Here is a 17,937-nt window from a genome sequence, read left to right as displayed (position 1 = left end):
AATAGTGCGACATAGTACCGATGCTTTTGTGCGCCTATTCAGTAAAAGTAGTGATTTTTTCCCTATGCCGACGTATGTGGACCTCCACCCATGATAGAAGGCGTTTCATTCGACATTATTTGGGTTTTCGTCGTTGCACTAGGGTGAAAGCGCTCTTATTTCGCTGGCGTCTGCTACAGCTTATGCGGGACGAGTTATCGCGCACTGTAAATCGTTACGGCACATTTACTTGTACGGGACGGATATTTTTCTGAGCCCTGCAAAGCCCGCTTTATTACAGAGCTAACTCAACTGTCAGCAGCAGACTGGTAGCAGAGTGGCCAGGCATCGTGCGCACGTACGGGTTCTCGCATCTCTCCAACCACCCCGCAGTAACTCTCCTTTAGCCAATAATAATGATTATATTACACTGCGCTATTCGGTATCCACTGGTAACCAGGAATGCTCATTTTAGCTTGATATCTGCTTAGCGTTAGGAAATTTGCCAACATGGTAAAGTGAGGAGCAGCTTCAGGCTGTTACATTTTTTTTTTTTTTTTTTGACAAAGTGGTCATGAAAAAAAAAAAAGAAATCCTACGCTTTGAAACGAATCATCAAGCGATTTTCTGTGGCGTCACCATTATTCTCTGTTCACAGCAACAATATCTGTTATAAATCGTCGCTGTAAGCCAGGTGCTAATTAAAATCCTTTCATCATCTCATATACATAACATATATGCCAAAAATACATACATGGGGAGGGCAGAGCAGTTTTGTTTAGGTACTTCACAAGGCTTCTCCACTGCTGTTTTATTTTATTTGAGTGCATGAGACAAAAGCCATCAACAATGAGTTGTTTTGTGAAATTATTGACTACACAAACAGTCCTAAGAGCATCCATCTGCTCATCTTCAGGTGCTTTGAAGCTTGACATTGCGCTGGTTAATGCATTTTGTGAAAAAGTGCATGCGGGTACTTAAGCAGTGATTTCAGCTGCACCAATTTGACAGTGGTCAGAGCACCCAAGTTAGCAGGTTTGCTTGGCCAGTAGCATACTGAGTACAAGCTGTCTGCTTGAATTTAGATTTGGTTTGGTTTAGTTTGTGGGGTTTAACGTCCCAAAGCGACTCAGGCTATGAGAGACGCCGTAGTGGAGGACTCTGGAAATTTCGACCACCTGGGGTTCTTTAACGTGCACTGACATCGCACAGCACACGGGCGCCTTGCTTTTCGCCTCCATCGAAAAGCTGCCGCCGAGGCCGGGATTCAATCCCGCGTCCTTGGGAACAGTAGTCGAGCGCCGTAACCACTGCGCCACCCCGGCGGGGTTGCTTCTGAAGCAGGTTGTAAACACATTCTCAAGGTCAGCCACAAACTGGTATCACTTTAAGGGTACAAAAAGCCTCTGTTGTCCTTAAAATTAGTAAAATTAGCCAAGTTTAATACATGTGACATCTTTTTCTTTGAAAGCCTTTCTCACAGTTAGTTTGAGGTAGGATAGAGAGATCACAATTGTATGCAGTTGCCAGCCAACTGGCTCACCCCAGGCAATGTTTTATTTTGAAGTTAAGTAATTAGTAATTATTTTTTTTTTTCAATTGACTAACTATTGCCTTTAGACAATAACTGGGTTTGCAGAATTTGAGGGCGCCTTCTAAAACCTCAATTCCATTTATTTCCAATAAAGAAAGCCTCATCGTTTTTCCAAGCTCTAAAGAAAGCCCGCGAAATACAAAAATTATCAGCCTGTATAGCGCTGAGACTGGGCTGTTGAGTCACGGCCGCAGCTAATTTCTGTCACTCAAACCATGCACGGTTGGGAGCACAACAATATCGTAGCGCATGAATGCGTCAGTCACGTGATTTTTTTTTATTTTGCGGACTTTCTATAGAGGTGGGAAAAACTATGCACGTGAGGTTTTCTTTATCGGGAATAAATGAAATGGGGGTTTCAGAAGGTCCTCCCCAACTTTGCAAATCACATTTATTTGAACGCATTACTATAGTAAATTAGAATTGCAAAATGAAAAATTGCCTGCACCGTTTATTTTTTATCGATATTTATTGTCTTAGGGCATCAGTAGGGTATGATATGAAGGATGAATAAATGATTAAATAAATGTGCCAGCTAGAGATCCAAGGATATACCATGACTACGCGGAATTGAATTTAATTTAATTTGAGCTGTCTGCTTTATTGAGCCAGTGGTAGTATTCGAGATCACGCAAACAGTCGAAGCTTTCTTCCCCGAAGTCTTCCTTTTGTTCAGACCTGGTGCGTCAGGTGGCTGTCAGCAAGTGGTTTCTCTGGCCTATCTTAAATGGTTTATTTTTAACCCTTGGCTGAAGTTAGCTTGGACACGCGGTATAGAATATGTCGGCTATCGTTTGGTGCCACAGGCTTAATAGCAAGAATTTCTGCACTGAGCACAACTCTCTGCAACATCAGTATTGCTCACATCCAGCCTTGGCTTCACAGGTTTGACGGTAATATATGCCGGACAACCCGGCAAGAGTGTATAGGCACCGCATCAGGTGCCAGTGATGGCTTTTCAAGCGGTATATCCTGACTTCTGCCGTTGATCATATATATGCGTAGTCACGCAGCAGGATGAGATGCGGCTTGAAATGATGCTCACACACTGCCAATGTTTCTGTGAGAGGCTTCTCCTGCCTTCACAAGCTTCGTTTCCACTTTGTGCGATGTTTATTGTCCCTCGGAGCAGCAAACAAAGGTGACTGGAGCATCTGGATAGCCGCGCTTCGGCATCTCGAAGCAAAACAGTGCGAGTTGGTCTTTTTCCTGGCCATTTCGAACATCGCATGGTGCTTTTGAAGAGCTGAGACGTCTTAGTTGCTGTGCTGGAAGGCAGAACTGAAAGTTCGAGGGCAAAATCGCAAGAATGTGCAGACTGCACGGCGCGCCAAGCCTTGACTTCCCTTTGCGGACGCGCACGCGGTCCTAGTAAACTAGGGTGCCTCGATGCGCGCCCGCTCTCCGCTGAGGGTGGCGCAGCAGGGGTCGTCGCCGCCAAATCCGGTTATCGGGAGACGCCGCCGCCATTTTCTTGCATTCCGCTCCCGCCGTCCCGCGGACGCCCACGCTAGACACGGAAAGCGACATCCTTCACAGTCTCTGCAGAATTGCTGGGTGCTGCGTTCCCCAGTGCATTAACAGTACTAAAAATGACCGGAGAACGTTTCTTTTCCGAGCCCAAAAACGGCCTCTTTTATGGACTGTGAAAATGAAGCGGGACAACTGGCAGCCGACGAACTACCCTTGTATATGCAGCGTAAGTACCAGACTTCTCTGCAGTGCTAAATTAATTTTCGGGCTTATGTAAGCTTGTCTATGCGACTGCTTCTGATTACCAGACATACCATTTTGTGTACCTATCGGAGGCGCCATATCATGCTTTTGCAGCCTTCTGATATTTGATCGCTGTAAACAGACGTAATCTCTTAGAGCTCGAGAGCGATATGGATCCTCCAACGCATTTACACCTTCATTAATACACTTAGTATTACAAATTAAGGCTCAGGCTGGTAAAAATATTACGATCTTTCTCAGCCAAGAAGCTTGAACAGGAGTTCATCGCGCCTAGTTCACAAAAAGCCTCGCAGCCCGCTTAATTTTGAAAGGCGCATCTGGCAGCGTGAAAATTATGTGACCCTCGGAGCGGAGAATATAGCATGCGATGCATTAGGCTTTGTTTCTCTACGTTGCGTCGCATTGAGATATTTTGTACTTTTGTTCTTCGCGAAAACTATGCTATTCAAGACATTTATTATCCTATCCTATGTCACGGAAGTAGCGCACTGAAATGAAAAAAAAAAAATTAATGTGAAGTACATCTTTATTTTCTGCTTGCGTGCGGAGGTCAACCTATATGCATGTCAGTGTGCGTTTGTGTAATTTTCTTGATTTATAGTAATTTAATCTTATTTTTCAGGGAATAATGCATTTATAATAGCAACAAAAATTTTTCGCACAGGCTCACTTTGATGAATCCTGTTTTGGACAAAATAAGGCAGACTGATGAAAGAAACTGAAGCAAAATGCTTTACCAACGAATTTCCCATTCAGGGGAAGGTATTTCCCATTTGATTCACTGCCTAATATACATACATTCGTTACCAAAAATGTGGGGGTCGCCCGGGAACATTTCAGTGGCATTTGAGCCACAGGCCCGGCATGGGTCACTTATTTCGCCTTTAACAGGTTATGTGTACGTGTGCACGTATCAATGCTGCTTCTCACGCTTTTATCAGAAGCATTCCCCTTATTCAATTCTACTGTCGATCGGCTAACACAACAACCTTCATCTCAAACACCCACTTAACCCATTACCACTTGAAAGGCAGAATCGGTCACCTTCTTTAATTAATACAAATTAAATTAACCAAGGCGACATTGTAGTTAATAAAGAGAGCGGGGAACAAGTCAAGTATTTATGTGCACCTTTTGGCCTCTACGCTTAGATTATTTTGCGGGAAAAAAAATATTGCCAAAACACTGGTGATGCCTTCTTTTCGCTCTGTTCTTTGCCTTGATTTTGCATATTACATGATTCCTGTTTTCCCTTTGCTTTGTGCTCAATTTGATCATTGGTTTGTACATCTTTCTGCTTCCAGTTGATCCAAAGAAGCGAAAGCCACCTAGAGACAGAACGCAGCATATTTGTGCATCAAGGCAATAAATAATTGTCCTTGCGTGCGCTTGAATCTTTATTTTGACTTCATAGTGTATGCATGACACAATTTGCCATCATTGCAAAATAGTGAATATGCAGCTTGAATATGCAGCTGTTCATTTCGCGGACTTCACTTTCCGCTATATCCACACACAAGCGCTATGATAGAAAGTTGACGGCGCTGGTACGACAACGACGCCGCCGTGATCACATATCGCAAAACAAAGATAACCGCTACATTTTCGTCTCGACATAGCTAGTACATCACCGAATTTTTACTCTTACTTTTCATCTAGACTATAAAAGGAATGATCATCAAAGGCAAAGTTCAATTCAAGGTACCACTGATAGAGGGGCTTCCTCCATCTAGGCGCATCATGCAGCAAACGCCACCTTGTGACCAGCGGATGCAAGAAAATGGTGGTCGCGCTAGCAGACGACGCGGTTGTCCTCATAAATGGAGAGCGGGCGCGCATCGTAAACTAAAGCCTTTATAGTAAACGTAACTGCAGCGCCACCAGCGGCGGTCAGTGGCGTCCGGCGCGCAAGTAGAGTCCCTAGAAGTATTTATGCAAGATCACGGCCGTTCTCGAGGGAGAGAGCGCGCGCTCTTTCTTACGGCCTTCTCAATCGCCGCGTGAACAATGGGAACTTTTCTCCTTGAGTCACGCTCTCCGCCGCCGCAAGGGGGGGGGGGGGGGGGGCGATCTGCTCACTGTTCGCTCCGCATCTGCTTCAGTGGCGGCGGGTGGCTTTTGCCTGGTTTCGCGCTGTCGCCCGCGGGATTCGTGGCGTGATTCCGTTCTCTCAACGGTAGGGTTTAAAACCACTCTATCTGGAAAGTAGCGAAACTCTCCTCCCTTCGACTGCTTTCCTCCTCCATTCTCCTCTGGTTTCACTCTCCCACCGGCGGGAGCGCTGCGCACGGCACGCTGAACCTGCCTGCGCTCGAGGGGCGCCGCGGGAGAGTGAATGGCGGGGGCTTGTAGTGCTGCCTTTTAAAGCGTTCTTTTAAATCTGCTTTGCACAGGTAAATATATAATCGATTTGAAAATGTTATGTTTGGTTTTAGCGGCACATATTGCTCGCAACAACAAAGAAGGAAGGAGAAGACACGCTCAAAACGGGAAGAAATGTTTGCACTCAGCATCGCGCTCAGATACTCTGAAGCATCAAGAACGGGAAATAAACTGAGCAGGCAATTAGGGTGTCATCTGTGTTGGGTTGCAGATAGATGACCCTGAATGAGGGCCAATTCCCCTTTCAGAAATCTGCATATTTGCGCGTGAGCGGCAAACCGGCGAATTCTGACGTCGATCGCTTCTGGCTAACATATAAGCAAAAGCGTCGCTTGTTGTATGCTTTCATTTTCAAATCGCATCTGTAAGAACACGATGAAGCAATGTTCCTACGGCTGCTGATCAGAGGTAGTGTAGGTGCAAAAAGTGGCGTTTATTTCTTCGCAAAATCAGTTGATCAGCAAAGTGACTCAGGCAAAATAGTGTCTTATTTTATTGGCACAATACTGGTTTACTTTAAAGGTCGTAAGATGTGGCGCATACAAAATACACAGTTCCAAATACAGAAGAAATGTAGCGATAAACACTGTCGCACATTGGAACCAAGTAGCATCTTTGATTTTACTGACATAGCACTAGTCGCTTTGAAAAGGGTCGTAAGACATGGCGCAGGCACATTAATTCAAAGCACACACTTCCAAATAAAAATAAATGCACAGAAAACACTGTTAGACAATTGTAAGCTGCTGATAACCCTTAACAAAATGAAAAGATATGAAAACGAAGCGCAAGCAAATAATTTTCGTACAAACATTTTTCACACACGCTGCAATCCAATTTTAATTTCGATGATAATAAGCTTCAGATATGCACGAGAATATCTTCAAAAGATGCAAGCAGTTACCAGAAATTTTGAAGTAATTACAGATTCATTCAGGCGACAGACAAAATAATAATTGTATGCAGATTTTCAAACCACAACTTTCACAAATGTTTCAAATTAATAAAACATGAAATTACGAATGCATACTGTCACCGAATCTGAGCTGCAGCCACCCGCATGCCTACGCTTTTGCTACCGCATTTACTGCTATAGTCACTGGATATATTTTGGAGGGTTCATCTCGGACAAGGATCTGGATATGTACTTTCGCGAAAACACTCACAATCTCCTTTACAACATCTTGGCAGGCTGGGAAGCAAGATACCAATGAAATGCTATCTTTTATCCGGACCTGCAGTTGTGCAGTGCTGATTGAATTTTTGAGGGGAGCCTCTCTGTTACCGCGGAAAAAGTTCTCAGCAATTTTTACAGTTTCGATGATGGCTGATGATTTGTTCTTCAGTGACATGTGAGACTGTGAAAAGTTCTTCAACTCAATTAACCTTGCCGGTGCCGTGTTGGTAATCAGCGAAACGCGGCAGTCGTTCTGTTCTACATTCTGTTTCTGTTCTACTTAAACAATGAAACGCGCAGCAGCACGGCATCGCGCGCACGAAACTGCACGCGCGCAAGCCACAGGAACGGCACGAGGCAGTTTAATGGCGGCAGTGAGAAAATAAAAACAAGTAAAACAAGATTTTGCGTGCGCTGACGACGTATCGTGACGTGTTGTCCACGTGAGGGGGCCCGGCAGCCAACGACAAACCAGAAAAACCGCCCTCACTTTCTCTTTGGAGAGGGGAGCGTGGAAGAGCGAGGAGGAAAGCGCCGGGAGAGGGAAACAGCGGCAAAGATCTGACAATTTCGCTACTTTGGAAAGTAGCGAAACTCTCCTCCCTTCGGCTGCTTTCCTCCTCAATTCTCCTCTGATTTCACTCTCCCACCGGCGGGAGCGCTGCGCACGGCACGCTGAACCTGCCTGCGCTCGAGGGGCGCCACGGAAGGGTCAATGATAGTTAATGGCGGGGGCTTTTTGTGCTGCCTTTTAAAGCGTTCTTTTAAATATGTTTTGCACAGGTAACTACTAATCGATTTGAAAATGTTATGTTTGCTTTTAGCGGCACATATTGTTCGCAATAACAAAGAAGGAAGGAGAAGACATGCTCAAAACGGCAAGAAATGTTTGCACTCAGCATCGCGCTCGGGTACTCTGAAGCATCAAGAACGGGAAATAAACTGAGCAGGGAATTATGGTGTCATCTGTGTTGGGTGACAGATAGATGACCCTGAATGAGAGCCAATGGCCCCTTCAGAAATCTTCCGCATCTTTGCGCGTGAGCGGCAAACCGGCGAATTCTAACATCGATCGCTTCTGGCCAACCTATAAGCAAAAGCGTCGATTGTTGTATGCTTTCATTTTCAAATAGCATCTGTAAGAAAACGATGAAGCAGTGTTCCTACAGCTGCTAATCAGAGGCAGTGTAGGTGAAAAAAGTGGCTTTTATTTCTTCGCAAAATCAATTGATCGGCAAAGTGACTCAGACAAAATAGGGTCTTATTTTATTGTCACAATACTGGTTTGCTTTAAAGGTCGTAAGATGTGGCGCACACAAAATACACAGTTCCAAATACAGAAGAAATGTAGCGATAAACACTGTTGCACATTGGAACCAAGTAGCATCTTTGATTTTACTGACACAGCACTGGTCGCTTTGAAAAGGGTCCTAAGACTGGCGCAGGCACATTAATTGAAAACACACATTTTCAAATAAAAATAAATGCACAGAAAAACACTGTTAGACAATTGTAAGCTGCTGATAACCCTTAACAAAATGAAAAGATATGAAAACGAAGCGCAAGCAAATAATTTTCGTACAAACATTTTTCACACACGCTGCAATCCAATTTTAATTTCGATGATAATAAGCTTCAGATATGCACGAGAATATCTTCAAAAGATGCAAGCAGTTACCAGAAATTTTGAAGTAATTACAGATTCATTCAGGCGACAGACAAAATAATAATTGTATGCAGATTTTCAAACCACAACTTTCACAAATGTTTCAAATTAATAAAACATGAAATTACGAATGCATACTGTCACCGAATCTGAGCTGCAGCCACCCGCATGCCTACGCTTTTGCTACCGCATTTACTGCTATAGTCACTGGATATATTTTGGAGGGTTCATCTCGGACAAGGATCTGGATATGTACTTTCGCGAAAACACTCACAATCTCCTTTACAACATCTTGGCAGGCTGGGAAGCAAGATACCAATGAAATGCTATCTTTTATCCGGACCTGCAGTTGTGCAGTGCTGATTGAATTTTTGAGGGGAGCCTCTCTGTTACCGCGGAAAAAGTTCTCAGCAATTTTTACAGTTTCGATGATGGCTGATGATTTGTTCTTCAGTGACATGTGAGACTGTGAAAAGTTCTTCAACTCAATTAACCTTGCCGGTGCCGTGTTGGTAATCAGCGAAACGCGGCAGTCGTTCTGTTCTACATTCTGTTTCTGTTCTACTTAAACAATGAAACGCGCAGCAGCACGGCATCGCGCGCACGAAACTGCACGCGCGCAAGCCACAGGAACGGCACGAGGCAGTTTAATGGCGGCAGTGAGAAAATAAAAACAAGTAAAACAAGATTTTGCGTGCGCTGACGACGTATCGTGACGTGTTGTCCACGTGAGGGGGCCCGGCAGCCAACGACAAACCAGAAAAACCGCCCTCACTTTCTCTTTGGAGAGGGGAGCGTGGAAGAGCGAGGAGGAAAGCGCCGGGAGAGGGAAACAGCGGCAAAGATCTGACAATTTCGCTACTTTGGAAAGTAGCGAAACTCTCCTCCCTTCGGCTGCTTTCCTCCTCAATTCTCCTCTGATTTCACTCTCCCACCGGCGGGAGCGCTGCGCACGGCACGCTGAACCTGCCTGCGCTCGAGGGGCGCCACGGAAGGGTCAATGATAGTTAATGGCGGGGGCTTTTTGTGCTGCCTTTTAAAGCGTTCTTTTAAATATGTTTTGCACAGGTAACTACTAATCGATTTGAAAATGTTATGTTTGCTTTTAGCGGCACATATTGTTCGCAATAACAAAGAAGGAAGGAGAAGACACGCTCAAAACGGCAAGAAATGTTTGCACTCAGCATCGCGCTCGGGTACTCTGAAGCATCAAGAACGGGAAATAAACTGAGCAGGGAATTATGGTGTCATCTGTGTTGGGTGACAGATAGATGACCCTGAATGAGAGCCAATGGCCCCTTCAGAAATCTTCCGCATCTTTGCGCGTGAGCGGCAAACCGGCGAATTCTAACATCGATCGCTTCTGGCCAACCTATAAGCAAAAGCGTCGATTGTTGTATGCTTTCATTTTCAAATAGCATCTGTAAGAAAACGATGAAGCAGTGTTCCTACAGCTGCTAATCAGAGGCAGTGTAGGTGAAAAAAGTGGCTTTTATTTCTTCGCAAAATCAATTGATCGGCAAAGTGACTCAGACAAAATAGGGTCTTATTTTATTGTCACAATACTGGTTTGCTTTAAAGGTCGTAAGATGTGGCGCACACAAAATACACAGTTCCAAATACAGAAGAAATGTAGCGATAAACACTGTTGCACATTGGAACCAAGTAGCATCTTTGATTTTACTGACACAGCACTGGTCGCTTTGAAAAGGGTCCTAAGACTGGCGCAGGCACATTAATTGAAAACACACATTTTCAAATAAAAATAAATGCACAGAAAAACACTGTTAGACAATTGTAAGCTGCTGATAACCCTTAACAAAATGAAAAGATATGAAAACGAAGCGCAAGCAAATAATTTTCGTACAAACATTTTTCACACACGCTGCAATCCAATTTTAATTTCGATGATAATAAGCTTCAGATATGCACGAGAATATCTTCAAAAGATGCAAGCAGTTACCAGAAATTTTGAAGTAATTACAGATTCATTCAGGCGACAGACAAAATAATAATTGTATGCAGATTTTCAAACCACAACTTTCACAAATGTTTCAAATTAATAAAACATGAAATTACGAATGCATACTGTCACCGAATCTGAGCTGCAGCCACCCGCATGCCTACGCTTTTGCTACCGCATTTACTGCTATAGTCACTGGATATATTTTGGAGGGTTCATCTCGGACAAGGATCTGGGGGAAAACACTCACAATCTCCTTTACAACATCTTGGCAGGCTGGGAAGCAAGATACCAATGAAATGCTATCTTTCATCCGGGCCTGCAGTTGTGCAGTGCTGATTGAATTTTTGAGGAGACCCTCTCTGTGACTGCGGAAAAAGTTCTCAGCAATTTTTACAGTTTCGATTACGGCTGGCGATGGGTTCGTCAGTGACATGTGAGACTGTGAAAAGTTCTTCAACTCAATTAACCTTGCCGGTGCCGTGTTGGTAATCAGCGAAGCGCGGCAGTCATTCTGTTCTACTATTCTATGTTCTGTTTCTGTTCTACTTGAACACTGAAACGCGCAGCAGCACGGCATCGCGTGCACGAAACTGCACGCGCGCAAGCCACAGGAACGGTACGGCGAGGCAGTTTAATGGCGGCAGCGAGAAAATAAAAAAACAAGCAAAACAAGATTTTGCGCGCGTTGATGACGTATGGTGACGTATTTGTCACGTCAGGGTGCCCGGCAGCCAACGACAAGCCAGAAAACCCGCCCTCACTCTCTCTTTTTAGAGGGGAGCGTAGAGGGGCGAGGAGGAAAGCGCCGGGAGAGGGAAACAGCGGCAAAGATCTTACAATTTCGCTACTTTCCAGAGATAGAGGGGCTTTAGTAGGGTCCTCTGAGCAGCGTCACCTGGCGAAAGATAGCGGAAATATTGTAAAAATGAATAAGAGCACATTTAAAGTTTGCCGTGATCGTTGCCTCAGTGGCAAGTGACAAGGATGCAAGTGCAACATGCAGATGTCAACACGCGTTCTGTACGCGAGAACTTTATCGAGAGTGTGCTGCTCCTTAGAGAAACGTATCGGGTGCTTTCTGATCCACCTGACTGGATCAGTGTGCTCGATGAACTGGCTGTCCTCAAAAAATTTTAAACCTTTCGTGACAGCCGAAGTCTGGTTGTTGCGAGTTTTACTATTATCGTGGATCTTTTTTGAATTGATGTGAACTCAAAACAGGCAATAAAGAAAAAAAAAAAAAGCCTCAGTGGCGCAATGGATTAACATTACTCACCTGAGCACTTAACGAAGAAAATGTATGTTCGAATCATGCGTTCGTAAATTTTTTTCAAAATTTGTTTTTTAAATTATAATATCAATATAAGCTACTAATATCTTTCTGGAGGGTGTTCCCCTTCAGGTTGCATCATGTATGTTTTTAATCACTGATAGCCACAAAACCTGCCGTGAACACAGCCGCGAGACTACACAATGACAACGCTTACTCTATTTAATACTTTTCAACGTAATCATTTCCTGCCTTTAGGGAGTGTATGTTACCTTTAGGTTGCTTTCAGACACACCTCTCAGTAACAATCGCCGTTTAACCCGCTCAGAGGTAACCAGTGACGAGAAAGAAGTTACGGGACCCTACCGTTGAGAAGACGGAATTACGCGGTTTCGTGGTGAGTGCAGCCCCTAAATGAAAGATTACAGAAGGTAGATGCTGCAGCGGCATCCTGTCAGCGTGCTACACACGTGAATGGAGTCTTTATTAAAAAAAAAAAAAACACTGTCGCTCAGCAAACGCTCGACAAGCATATGACATGTATTGCGGCATGGTATCTATACTTTTGTTCATTTTAATTTGAGTTTTTGCCCAAGCCTGTACAAGAAGATGAATAAAAAAAGTGAATGAGCGGTGATCACATCGAAGCTTCTTCAAGGCAAACATAACAGCAACAATCGCAAAACCGTCTTTCAGCGCTAGATGAGAAACCATCGAGGTAACACCGAAGATGAAAATAATTTTATAAAAATGTAATGGTAAGTTGCACAATGCTTACATGACATAAAGTATTAGTAGTATAACGTCAGAGTTAACGCTTTTAAGTTTTGTTTTCAATTTTGCTATAATTTATAGACCAGCAAATGTTTTATGTTGCATTATAAACATTATTTTAATTTTGCAAATAAACGTTGGTTTAATGAAATGTTTACGTGATATCATGATTATTTCATGAAAAAACAGGAAATCTATTTCAAGCACTACATCCTAGCTATATTTTCTTTCTTTTTCTAGTATGTTTTTGAACTAATAGTTCCTTGTAACTATCTGTGCAGTAATGCCTGCCTTAGAGAGCAATCGCTGCCCCTTTATTTTGGCAGAATGCTTTGCTTATTACACATTCGTCACTGCTACTCAAGGGTCACTCCTAAATAATGGATATAAAAGTTTTTCTCTGTGCTATTTATTCAGAGGTGACTATACGCGTTTTATGTCGCGCTGTATTGCGCGCTTATAGGCACCTAGTGTCGACACCGACGAAATCGTTTCAGTTCTGCCACAATCAGTAACCGAGGAACTGAAAGAAGTGATGGTATCTCTTGTCATCCCATTACGCACTGCCACGTATTCTGGTTTAGCTTACGTCACTGGATACATTGTGAAGTTAATCAGTGACTTCCGGTGTGACGCTTGTGCTATCTGTAGTAGTTGCGCGCCTACTTGTCTTGCGCGCCACGCCCCTCAGTGATAACGGCTATATATGCCGCCGCGCCGCGTGCTGCTGCGCACTTCGCCCTGGCTTATCACGGACAGCGCCCAGCTCTGCTGGCGCTGGCCAGTAACTTGTTTCCGGGAATAAAGAAATTCCCACCGCGTGCTTCACGGCTGCTGTCTTCGTTTCCTGCCTGCACGGAAAAACACCACATAATGGCGACGAGAATCAACGCATCGACTGCGGGACCCTGGAGCTAAGCCCTGGTGCCGATACTGCAAGATGGCCTCCCAGCTCGGACTAATGGAACCTTTTGACGACTCGACGAGTGACTGGACGTCATACGACGAACGCCTCGCATCGTACTTGAAGGCGAACAAGGTTCCGGACGACCTTCAAGTCGACGTATTCGTGAGTCTCATCGGTCCCAAAACTTACCAACTCTTAAAGTCTTTGACTGCTCCTGATAAGCCTACTTCGAAGTCACTAACCGAGTTGAGGGAAATTTTAAGCAAGCATCTGTCACCGAAGCCATCCGTTATTGCTGAGAGAGCGAAGTTTTATCGCGCCGTGCAGCGTGAAACGCAGACGATAGCCCAGTTTGTGGAAGATATACGCAGGCTGGCTCAAACTTGCGAATTCGGCTCTTTTCTGGACGATGCGCTTCGCGACAAATTTGTCTGTGGATTACGGCGAATTGACATTCAGAGGCAGCTGTTTGTTGAGGACAAGCACCTAACATTTCAGAAGGCAATTGACCGTGCTTTGGCCGCCGAGGCTGCAATGAGCAATGCAGCGACAGCATGACTTATCGGATAGCGCTGAAAACGTTCACCGAATGCAGGGTGGGAAACAGAAGCCTAAGTACGCTAGCAAAAGTGGCAAATCCCAGCCGTGTTATCGTTGTGGTTCTTTCAAGCATTATGCACAAGCATGCCCGCACGTACGAGCTACTTGCTTCGAATGCAACAAACAAGGGCACATACGAAGAATGTGCAAAGCTAGAAAGGAACAAAAGAAACAGAAGCAGTGAATGCGCACGCTTGAGTGCAAGGATCAGCTCGACCTAACTAAGCTAAATAGTGTCGACATGTCCAGAACGTCACCCATAATGGTTGGAGTGAATGTAGAAGGAACTACCATACGAATGGAGCTTGACACAGGAGCTGCAGTGTCAGTTATGTCGCACAATCAGGCTAAAGAGTGCTTTCCCGGTATCCGTTTGCAACGTACAACAATGCAATTGAAGACATACACAGGGGAAACTGTAAAACCTGTTGGCGTAATGGATGTGCTCGTCCGCCACAACAACCAAGAGGCACGTCTGCCGCTGTACATTCTTCCGCAAAAAGAGACACCGCTCTTAGGTCGCAACTGGCTACAGCATATCAGACTAGACTGGAGTGGAATTCAAGGTCTTTGTAAGGTGTCCGCTACACCAGGCAGTCCGCCGGCAGCATTGGAAGCGCTCCTACGGAGAAACGCAGACTTGTTCAGTGACGAGCTAGGAACCATACAGGGAGAAAAGGCAAGTCTCCAATTCAAAGATGACCAAAGACCACGTTTTCTGAAAGCACGAAGTGTACCTTTCGCTCTTGTGGAACGGGTAGAGGCAGAGCTAGAAAAGCTCGAAAAGTTGAGAATCGTTTCTCGCGTCGCCAGTAGCAGGTACGCTACACCGATTGTTCCTGTGATAAAGCGTGACGGATCAATTAGAATTTGTGGCGATTACAAGCTCACTTTGAATCCGATTCTAGACGTCGAGACATACCCGCTTCCTAGGTTGGATGAGCTTTTGGCAGCATTAGCCGGAGGTCAGAAATTCTCGAAAATTGATCTTAATCGGGCTTATCAACAGGTCGAGATGGACGAGGAGTCAAAAGCCTACCTAACCTTGAACACGCACAAGGGCCTATATGTTGTTAACCGGTTGCCTTTTGGCATCGCCTCAGCACCGGCGATCTTTCAGAAAATCATCGACAATATATTGAAAGGACTTGAAGGCGTTACTTGCTACATCGACGACATAATGGTCACCGGAAAGACTGCAGACGAGCATCTAAGAAATTTAGAGGCAGTATTGAAAAGATTGTCTGAGAGAGGCATCAAAATAAAGAAGGAAAAATGCGAATTTTTCAAAGACAAGCTGCAGTACTTGGGACATGTCATTAGCGCGCACGGAATTGAGCCGGCTACTGACAAGCTAGAAGCTATAGCACAGGCTCCGCGTCCTACAGACAAGCAGCAATTGCGTTCGCTGCTGGGCTTGATCAACTACTACGGGAAGTTTGTTCCTAACCTGTCAAGAGTTGTTTTGCCCCTCAACAGGTTGCTACGCCTCAATGTTCCCTGGTCCTGGAATGACGAGTGCGAAGAAGCCTTCTCGAACATCAAGGAGCTGCTGTCCCAGCCACCAGTTCTCACTCACTACGACCCCGGTGCGCCCCTGCAGTTGTCGTGTGATGCATCGGCATACGGTATAGGAGCTGTCATCTCTCATGTGCAGCCAAACGGTCAGTGTCATCCTGTGGCGTACGCATCTCGCACCTTATCTGCAGCAGAAGTCACTTATAGTCAGCTAGAAAAAGAGGCATTAGCTTTAGTTTTTGGCGTGAAACGCTTCCACTATTACCTCTTTGGTCGTTCTTTTGTTTTAGTTACGGACCACAAGCCCTTGCAAACAATTTTTGGTCCCAAAACGGGCATACCAACTATCGCCGCAGCACGACTGCAACGCTGGGCTTTAGTTTTGTCAGCTTACAACTTCACTCTGAAGTATAAGCCGTCGTGTCAAAACGCCGACGCAGACTGCTTATCTCGACTGCCTCTGCAAAGTGAAAGCGAAGAATGCTCGGATGATCAATTTTATCTCCTACGCTTGCAATCCTTGCCAATCAACTATCGTGACGTTGCACGCGAAACGGCCGGAGATTCGATCCTTAGACGCGTCATGCAGCACGTAATGAACGGGTGGCCTGAGCGCGTTGACAGTGAAGAAATGAAACAGTTTTTTCACAGACGCTGTGAACTTTCGTCACAGCTAGGATGTCTCGTTCTTGGTATCCGTGTCGTTATTCCTGCTAAACACCAGCCTCAGATGCTCGATGAATTGCATCAGGGACACCCTGGAATTGTGAAAATGAAAGAGCTAGCACGCAGTTACGTCTGGTGGCCAGGAATTGATCGCGACATTGAGACTAAAGTCCGTTCGTGCAATGCTTGTTTAACGCAAAGCGCAATGCCTTGTCCTGCCCCTTTGCACCCATGGGCATGGCCAACCAAACCATGGCAGCGCCTGCACATCGATTTTGCAGGACCCTTCAAGGGAACAATGTTCTTGGTGGTTGTTGACGCTCACTCCAAGTGGCCGGAGGTGTGCCAGATGCGCGACACATCTGCGGAAAGCACAGTCAATCGACTCCACGAACTCTTCTGCAGGTTTGGTTACCCTGAAGTCTTGGTATCTGATAATAGGCCGCAATTTACCTCAGCGGTGTTTTCAGAGTATCTTAAGAGCATTGGCACGCGGCATGTACGAACATCAGCCTACCATCCTAGTAGCAATGGACAAGCTGAGCGATTTGTCCAAACTTTGAAAGCGGCACTACGGAAAAGTACTGCTGCAAGTTTAACCACAACATTGGGAGAGTTTTTGTTGTCTTACAGAAACACCCCACACCGGACGACGGGCGAGGCGCCGGCTACTCTTCTGCTCAACAGGCGACTGCGCACCCGGCTGGACGTAGTCAAGCCCTCGCTGCAGCAGACTGTTTCGACAAGGCAGTCCGTGCAGACAGTGCGTCGCAAGCAGCGCACACGTGAATTTTCTGTTGGTGACAGTGTCCTAGTGCGCAATTTTAGGCGGGGTGAAAAGTGGTTGCCTGCTGTCCTGTTAGAGCGAACGGGACCTGTTTCGTACCGACTTCAAGTGGAAACCGGTCAAGGAGTGTTCATCTGGAAGCGCCACCAGAACCACATCATTCAGGCCGTGGGCTTGGACTCTCGCTACACTCCTGAAGAGCAGGGTACCTCTGAGCAGCCACGTCCAGCGACGACGCCGGTTCAGCCAACTTCGTCCCGTCCTCCATCGACGACACAACGGCGGTATCCGGAAAGGCAGCGCCGCCCTCCAGACCGCTATGTGCCTTGAACTAGTCTGTGTGATTTTTCTTTATTGACTGTATGCACCCTATTCAAATAAGACTGGGGGAGTGTAGTAGTTGCGCGCCTACTTGTCCTGCGCGCCACGCCCCTCAGTGATAACTGCTATATATGCCGCCGCGCCGCGTGCTGCTGCGCACTTCGCCCTGGCTTATCACGGACAGCGCCCAGCTCTGCTGGCGCTCGCCAGTAACTTGTTTCCGGGAATAAAGAAATTCCCACCGCGTGCTTCACGGCTGCTGTCTTCGTTTCCTGCCTGCACGGAAAAACACCACACTATCCTTCTTGAAACCAGCGAAAGAAGCAGCCCCATGTACACTATTCTGCGAGGACAAGATTCTAGCGGACTGCATTATCCAAAACCAGATTGTAGCTCTCTTGGACAAGGTTGTGTCTTTTCTTGAAAAAGCTGTCGTGCACCTACCACACACAAATGTCCTTGAAGTCCTTCAAATCTTAATCCATCCAGCACTTGAGAACTCACCTTTGCTTAGTTTCCCGGAAGGCATTGACAATAGCCAAGGTCCGCTTCTTTAATATGTGAGAAATTTCTCAGATTCCTTCTTGTCAATT

Source organism: Amblyomma maculatum, chromosome 6, assembly GCF_055883805.1.
Source record: "Amblyomma maculatum isolate TAMU_Amacu chromosome 6, ASM5588380v1, whole genome shotgun sequence".
Classification (NCBI taxonomy): domain Eukaryota; kingdom Metazoa; phylum Arthropoda; class Arachnida; order Ixodida; family Ixodidae; genus Amblyomma; species Amblyomma maculatum.
This window is presented reverse-complemented; position numbering follows the sequence as displayed.